General features: G+C 57.8%; 1 pseudogene; it reads right to left on the reverse strand.

Annotated features, from left to right (window-relative positions):
- Positions 1–401: 401 nt before the first annotated feature.
- Positions 402–8,012, reverse strand: LOC105522735 (annotated as a pseudogene).
- Between the last annotated feature and the right edge of the window lie 673 nt (positions 8,013–8,685).

Consider the following 8,685-nt stretch of genomic DNA (forward strand, 5'->3'; position numbering starts at 1 on the left):
AGCCAGTGGGAAACCCCTCAGCCCTAGGGCATCTGATCCACCCACAGGGGCCAAGTCACAGGGAAGCAAGGATGGATAAGCAGCACAGTGGCATGGCTAGTGGTCAGGGCAGGGCAAATAGCCATGGCATTCCATGATCGCCCGTGAGGCAAGCAAGCACTGACAGCTGCAGTGAGGGAGGCACGCTGGGGCTTTGCCTAACCTTGCAGACGGGAGGTAGGGGGCTGGATGCTGGCACTGGGCGCAAAGCTCTGCGGGCCATGCCTACAAGGGACTGGTGGGATCTCCCTCTTTCCATGAGGATGGGGGCCACGATCCCCACGTTGCCCTCTTGGTGAGGGTTGAGGGATGCACTCCTCCAGCCAGGGTGCGTGGAGAGACCCTCTGACCTCAGTGCCGGGCTAGGTGGGCCGCACCTTCATCTCTGACACCTTGTAGCTGTAGTTGTACCCTTTCCCCGAATTCCAGTTGATGCCACTTGCAAAGCTGTCATGGGCCCCCCTGAGGTAGCCACCATTCAGGTTTGACAGGTGACAGGTGGCATACCACCAGGCTCCCTGATAGCGCACAGCACAGTTTTTAGCATCTTGGTCGTTGTCTCAGTCTTTGGTGGAGAAGGGGTAGTTGTTGTGGTATGTCAGAGAATCACCTGCTCAGAGGGGAAAAATAGGGCATTTTCCATGAAGTGCCAGGGAGCCTGGATCCTAGGTCCAGTGCAGAGCTGCCACAGCCAGGAGCCCACGTTGTGCACTGCACAACTCCAAGGGGCACCACCCAGTGAACATGCACTCTGCTGGGACGGCAGGTTTGGCATCTCCTTGCCTGGTCTGCTCAGCCAGCTAACAGGCATTCCTACACTTGGAGACCGCCTGGCTCTGGGTGGGGCAGCAGACGGGAAGAGTGACTTCCGGCAGAGTGTAGGGATTCAGTCTCTGTAGAAATACACTTATCATCTTCCCCATTTTTCATCAACAATGGTAGCAAATAATCATGGCCACTATGTATTGTACTTTTTATGACATGTGGATCATAATTTTCACAAGTACAGTAAACTGGGTGAATTGACGGATGAACAGATTGTGGGTTTGTGGGTTGGACAGGTTAAGTCACCCCCCAACGTCACACAGTAGAGGCATAGCCAGATGCTGAGCACGCTGTCTCCCCTTCCCCAAACCCCTCAGAGGCCCAGGCCACTCAGCCCGCACAGACACTCACCCGCGCTGCCCTCCACAAAGGTCCCCAGGACCAGCTTGTACTTCTCTGCCTCACTGGCCACCTTGAATGATCTGTACTTAGCAAATTGGCGATTGCCCTCAAAATCCACCAGGTCTACACGGAGCTCACTGGTTCCTGTGGGAGAAAGGTTTTAAGCTCCCAGCCCAATGGCCCCTTCTGCCTCCAGGAACTGGGGGTGGGAACTGGAGCATTTTCAGATGTCTGAACTTGTGATCCACGGAAAGCTTCCTCAAGTTTATGCCAAAAGTCCTCTGTGGTAGGAGGAATTGGGAGGACCTACTCCCTCGGGTCCACCTGCTGAACCTGGAGTTTCCCCCCCGCCCCTCTACAAATATTACTTCACTTCATCAAGGAACCGTGCATTTCCCTGGAATAGGCTGTGAGGTCACCGATCCTCACTGTGGGAAAGTACTGCAGTCCTTCCTTTACGTGGAAAGGTCACAGCTAACACGAGGAGGTGGCTTAGGAGCTCGGAATGGGCTCCTGGGGAGGAAGGGACCGTTTTCCAGTTTCCCCAGGATCAGGGACCAGCTGATACGCTGGAGCTGGTGGCGGGAGAATAAGAGGCTGTCCTCACTCCTGCTGAGGGCTGTGGCCTGGCCCGAGGAATGAGAGGAGGGGGCCCAGAGAGGAACCTCCCTCTGCCCCTGAGACAGCAGCTTTAGGAAGGGGAGACAGTGGGGAGTGAAGTTAGGGCTAGGGGTTGGGCCAAGCCCCGATGGTCTCTCTCTTTCTCTGCATGCTCAGGGTCTAAGATGCCAGTGGGACCAAGACCTGAAGAGGCCTTCAGCCCAGAGCTCTAACCCTCTCCTGTCCTGATGCCGCCAGAGCCTGCGGCAGGGGATGCAGCCCTCGGGGGTCCCAGTGCCACCCTGAGTGTGCCCTGGCCCGATCCCCTGTGGGCTAAGAGGCGCTTATGTTCCAGGCAGCCCAGGCCTACGGGGCAGGGGCACCCCCATTCAGGACCCCCTGACCCCCGAGCCCCAGCAGCGGCCCTACCCTGGGCGGTCAGGGCGTGGATGTTGTCGTTCCCCAGCCAGAACTCCCCCAGCCGACTGCCGAAGCCCTGCTTGTACGCGGCCCAGTCCCGGTAGAAGTCCACGGAGCCGTCCACCCTCCGCTGGAAAACCTGTGGAGGAGCCAAGGGACAGGAGGGGACAGGAGCCAGTGGGGGGCAGGCAGACATCCCACAGCACGGGGGACCCGCCCTCCAAAGGAGCAGCATTTGTAGTTGACAGAGCATCGCAGACTGGGGTCCCCAGCACGCCCACCTGGTCTCCTCACAGACCCCACAGGATGAAGGAGGAAATGGGGGCTCAGAGAGGGGAGGCAACAAGCCCCAAGCCACACAGCAGGAGAGCACCAGGCCCCTCCCAGCCTCCCCCACGGCCTGGACTTTTACCCACAGGTCACCTCCCCCATCATCTCTGTCCCCGACCAGGGAAATAGAGAATTCCAGAGTGTGTTCTCCGGCCAGGTGTGCAGCCTGGACTCCGGGTCTCCCAGGCTGACCGCCTCTGCCCAGGGTCCCTCAGCCCCACACTCACGGTCCAGCCCCCTCCGTCCGTGTCCATGTCACAGAGCACAGTCAGGGGCCGGCAGTCAGGCAGGTAGATGGTGTGCCAGCCACTCAGGGAAGGCCCACGGTCTAGCAGATCCTTACAGGTGCGTGGGCCTGGAAGAGAACCCAGGGAGTGGCTGCAGGACGGGAGCCCCTGGGCAGGGCAGGGGCAGTGGGAGGGAGGCCCAGGAGGGAGGAGCAGGGCCACAGGCTTCTGTGTGGACACAGCAGGACTTCCAGGCCTGGACAGGGACATGGGCCCCAGTGTCATGCAGCTGTGATGGCTACACCCAGTCTGCCTGACCCTCCCACCTCCTATTGCTTCCCCCATCTTCACCTCCCGGGAACCCGGCCTTTCGGGTACATTCCAATTATCTTTGTGGCACACAACTATGAAAGCCACGCCCTGCTCCTTCCAGGGGCATCTGCCAGGGGACCAGGCACCACCGTCCTGTGGATCTGGCCAGTGCAGAGAGGGAAGAAAGGGCAGAGGCCTCGGGCTGGGACTGCACAACATCCCAATGCTGCCCGGCTCCTGGTGGGTGCAAGTCAGGGTGGGCTGGGCTGGGTTCCGTAGGACAGGTGGAGCTGGAGGATCCTGGGGCATGCCACCCACCTGTGTTACAATGATGAGATTCCCAAGCGTCTCCTGGAGATGGGGACAGACAGACAAACACACAAGGAGTTGGAAGTCAGATAACTTGTTCCCAGCACAGAGCAGAAGATGGTGGCACTTGCCTCACTTTCTTGGCATGCAGGTGGCCACTGCCCTCCAGAAAAGCTGCCAGTGCCCATGGCCATCTGGGGTGACTGTAGCCCTTCTTGTCCCTGGAGGCAGCGGAGTCACTGTGCCTGCATTCATTGGCCCCTTCCTGCTGCCACACGTCTAAGCTAGAGGGAGCTTGGTGCTTCAGGGCTCCCCTGAGCCCCCAGAGGCTCCAGAGTGGCCTGTTTGTAGATGCGGCACGAAGGATGGGGTGAGGTGGAGTCTGGGCAGATAGGCACGTATTTACATTTAGAGGCAAAGTATGACGGAGCCTCCAGGTGAGTGAGAGAAAATTTCCTCTCACAGCGCACCCAGGACGGCGCAGAGCAGCTCGGGGGTGAACAGAGGGGTGAATGTGGGGCTGCTTTTTCCCTGCAGCACGTCGCTCTGCTTTTTCTAAATAATCTGTAAACACATGCCTCAGAAAATGCGTTCTATTTTATATATTATACACACATAACAGATAAATATATAATATGTCTGTTTGCGTCGGATGCATAGATTTCTATTTGAATGTATCTAGTGTGTGTTTACACATTCTCTCTGATCAGAACTTGTCATTAATATTCCCCGCCCACTCTGGCCAACCTAGGTTTTGAAACAGTACCCCCAAATGACAACACCTGCAGGGGGCAGGAGACACGAGGCGGCAGCACAGGGCCTCCTGCCTAGTGAGATGACAGGTGAGATGGGATGAGAGGGGCTGGCAGAGGTGAGCGCACAACACTGACCCACCCACCCCAGCTGACGCTGACCTTAGACGGGGAAGGCTTGGTCGCAGACCCACCCACAGGTGGATGCTCTGGCACTGAGAACCTCCCCCAGACTGAGACCCCTCCCCCAGACTGAGACCCCTGCCCCGGACTGAGCCCCGGGAGTCCTTCCTGGACAGGCGTTGGCTCTGGCGAGGACAATGTGGCAGCCCCAGAGGTCTCATCCACGCTCCTCTGCAGCTGAGTCTGGAAGGGCCTCGCAGCCCCTCCTCACTCTCATCTCCTTACCCTTGGACCCAGGTGGTCCTGCCTTCCCAGGGGGTCCAGGGGGGCCACGTTCTCCTGCAAATTCCAAAGACACCGCCTTAAACAGAGCTCCCGGCCCAGGACCCAAAGGACCCACCCAGGAGCTAGCGGCTGTGACTCTTCCTCTCATGACCAGGATCCTGTTTGTGCTGCGATGTGACCATGGCCCCACCTGAGCTTGCCTGCCTTGCACCAGAAGGTTCTAGACCCAGGACTCAGGCCTCACGAGGCTCTCCTGTCCACTCAGGGGCCAGGACCTGGAAATTCGGAGCCCTTCCCAGAGAACGTAGGTGGAGTCCTGGCTCTTCCCCTTCCAGGCGTGAGAACCTGAAAACGTTTCCTCACTTCCCTTAGCTGCAGGTTCCTCCTCTGAAGCTGGTCCCTGGGAGACGTTTAGCCCCACAGCCCCAGGTGAGGACAGGGACTGGGAATCAGAGTCCTGCAGGGGGCCACACAGCAGATGGTAGGTCAGGACTGAAACCAAGTTTTCTGCCAAAACACCCACTGGGCACTCATTAGGTCATTAAAGGATGAGCACCCCACTAAGGCCTTTTCAGAATGCCCACTGGGCCCTGGGAGTCAGCTCTGACCCTGGCTCTAACAGGGGCCAGACCCAAGCTCTCAACCTATGAGCCACGGTGGGGGTGTTACCCAACTCAGCATCTAGCTTCAAAAAGAGCAAGAGCCAGTGCCCTGCCCTGCTGACTGTGCCTGGCCTCCCCACCCGGCCCGCACTTACCTCTCTTTCCATTGGCGCCTGCCTCTCCCTTTGGCCCTGGGGCCCCGGGCAGCCCCGGGCAGCCTCGGAGAATGGTGAGCTTGTCAGAGCCCTCCAGGCCCACCACCTTCACCTCTGCAGAGAAACACAGGCGCCCACTCAGTGCCTGGCCCAACAGTGGCTGGGAAGTGAGGTTTTCAGCTCTGCTGGGGCCTTGGTCTGTCCTCACCCCTCGGGTACTGGTGAGGCGGAGACGTGATGGGGGGGCAGAGTCCTGGCGTTGGAGGCCACCCCGACCTAGGGGAGCCTCATCTCCTCAGTGCTGTGTGTCCTGGGGCAAGTCACTTAACTCCTCTGGGCTCTGTGCCCTGGGCTGCCACGTGGGGATAATAACAAGGTTGTGGCCAGGGCTGGATTAGAGAATGTGCATTTTAATCTCTTAGTGTAATTTGTGGCATTTAGAAAGAGCTTAATAAACAGTGGGCTCTTGCAATAACCAATGACAATATTTCTAAGAAACTTGGGGCATTGAGGCTGACAAAGCATTTTCCCTCCCAGACCTTGGGAATGTGGTTGTGGAATTACAGGGCTGGAAGGGGCCTTCTAGGTCCTCTGGAGAAGGGCAGTGTGAGGTCCAAGGACACAAAGCCAGGTGTGGCACAGCTGGAGCCAAACCAAGGTTGTCTACTTCTTTGAAAAAATATTTTTCTCCGGGCGTGGTGGCTCAAGCCTGTAATCCCAGCACTTTGGGAGGCCGAGACGGGTGGATCACGAGGTCAGGAGATCGAGACCATCCTGGCTAACACGGTGAAACCCCGTCTCTACTAAAAAATACAAAAAACTAGCCGGGCGAGGTGGCGGGCGCCTGTAGTCCCAGCTACTCAGGAGGCTGAGGCAGGAGAATGGCGTAAACCCGGGAGGCGGAGCTTGCAGTGAGCTGATATCCGGCCACTGCGCTCTAGCCTGGGCGACAGAGCGAGACTCTGTCTCAAAAAAAAAAAAAAGAAAAAATATTTTTCATGTTGTTGATTATGAAATCAATATGCCCTGCTAAGGGCGCTCTTAGAGACTGGGGAACGGAGCAGCGCTCTCACAGGAGACACGGCAGCTGCCACTGCTTGGTGGATTTTTTTTTTAATCTGTCCTCACCCCTGGCTCACTGGTCAGAGCAAGTGTAGACCACTTTTTTTATTTGCTTAATTTTTCTCATTAAAAAATAATACTTAGTAATGTTGGATAATCTAGAAAATAAGACATGTTTGGGGGAAAAAAGTTAACTCACTCATGACATAACCAATGAAGGGCCTCTGTGGTGTGCATTTTCTTCCTAGCCCCACTCGGGGCCTTTCTCCACGGGATCCATCATTGCCCTGGTCCCCTGGTCCACCACGAGCAGGCTCAGGCCATGGGGCCCACTAGGGTTTTTGGAAGCCATCCTGGGTTCTGAGTTCAGAGCAATGTACTCCAGCGTGGCCACGATGCAGAGGGGCCCAGAGCCTCCCCCAGAAGGCAGAGCTACAGGTGGAGCTGCTGGGAATCACCTGAGTGCCCCCAGGAGGTCTGGAGCCTTGGGGTACATTGTCCTCACTGGACTACATCAGGGACACAGTGGGGCCACCTGTCCCCAGTGCCGGGCACATCTCAGGCCAAATTCCCCGCAGAGCTGGAGCTCGACTTTGCTGGTCACATCCAGCTGGGTGGTCTTCCAGTGACATGATCGTGGCATAGACTCTAACTAGGCCCACCCCCCCACCAGCGCCCTGTACGTCCACCTCCTCCTCACACAGCTGGTGGGACTCTCAGGACGGCCCTTCAATGGAGGAGGATTCGGCCCCGGGGAGCCGCCCCTGCTCTATGCTCTGAATTTGGGACCTGGCCCGTTTGGCCCCAGGGCTCTGTTCCTAACCCCCGTGTTAGGCTGCATCTGTTTCTTTGAGCCTCTGTCTCCTCTTTAGAGTGTGAGGCTTAAAACAAGCTGTTGAGAAAACAAGGCAGAAACCTTCACAAAGGGCATAGTAGCGGGCCTGGCGTGCCGTGAGTGGTCAGCAGGTGGCCGCTGTCAGCTTCCCAGAGTGTGATCGCTCTAAGGTGCTAACCCGCGGGGGACTGACTTACCTGGACAGGTGTCCTCAGTCAAGGCCATGGTCCACAGGAAGGAGAGGGCGAGGAGAGCAGGTCCCATGGCCATGGCGGCTTGGCTCAGCCCTGGAGCTCTGGTCTTTGCCACTGAAGGAACTCCGTAGTTCTTATAGGGCTGCAGCCGCCCACTGTCACCTCTGTCTCCATTTCCCAACCACAGGGGGAAGGCCACTCCCTCCTGACGGCTTGGTGGCACCGACTGGCGGTGGAGACAGCCTCAGGGCTGCTGTCTTCCGCAGGCCCTACAGGCTTCCCACTTAACGAGCCTGGCTTCCCCTGGCAGGGACGCTCTGCCCAGCAGAAGGCTCCCTGAGGCCGGTGTGGAAAGGGCCTGCCTATTTGTGTCTTTAGGGAAAGCTTGGCGGGAACGCTGCCTGAGGCCCTGCAGCAGGACAGAAGGGCTTGTGGAATCCAGCCCTTGAGGAGATCACTGGCCGAGAAGCTGCTGTGAGTCCACAGAAATTTAGGAACATCCACTGCGGGCTGAGGTGGTTCCCAGGGGAGGGAGAGGGAAGCACGACGATTACCAGGGACCTGCCTGGGCCAGCGTGCAGGGAGTTGGTTCCAACCCTAGAGGACATTGGCTGGAGAAAAGTGGTATGAGCAGACCAGGAGCCTTGCCAAGGGGTGGCATGCTGGCACTGGATCAGGCTCCCGTCCAAGCCAGTGCTGCAAAGATGCAGGACTGTGAATGAGACGGAAGCAGCTTCAGCTGGGAGCGGGAGCAGGGGTGGGGAAGGGTGGCATGAAATTGCACGCAGGGGCCATTGGACACCTGCCCCCTGAACAGGGGAACTGGTGAATTGGCCCCAGCTTCAAAGTGAGGTTATCCGCACCTCTTAACGGAGAGCAAAATCCTGAAGCAAACGCTGGCCTCGAGTTCAGTCCCATTAGGGAGAGGTGGCAGGCTGTGGCCCCAGTTGCACCACCAATGGTCCCTGTGCAGGTGTCAAAAGGGTTAGGATCAGGACCCCAGGTGGAAAAAACCCTGTGGGGTTCCTCCACGGCAGACCAGCTCCATGTCCCTGGCGTCATATGGGCCTGAAAACACAAAGCCATTCAAAGACCTCGACTCTGACCGTGCCAGACCCAGTGTGAGCAGAACGTGGCTGGGAAGGGCAGGCTCCCAGGGGTGCGTGGAAACGGAACCCAGAGATGTGGCCTCCCTCCTGGCACCTTCTCTTCTCACCAAAGTGCCGTGGGCAAGACTCACACAGAAGCGGTGAGCCCCTCAGAACAGGTAGCT

This window comes from Colobus angolensis, unplaced genomic scaffold (genome assembly GCF_000951035.1).
Source record: "Colobus angolensis palliatus isolate OR3802 unplaced genomic scaffold, Cang.pa_1.0 Scaffold44, whole genome shotgun sequence".
NCBI lineage: Eukaryota > Metazoa > Chordata > Mammalia > Primates > Cercopithecidae > Colobus > Colobus angolensis.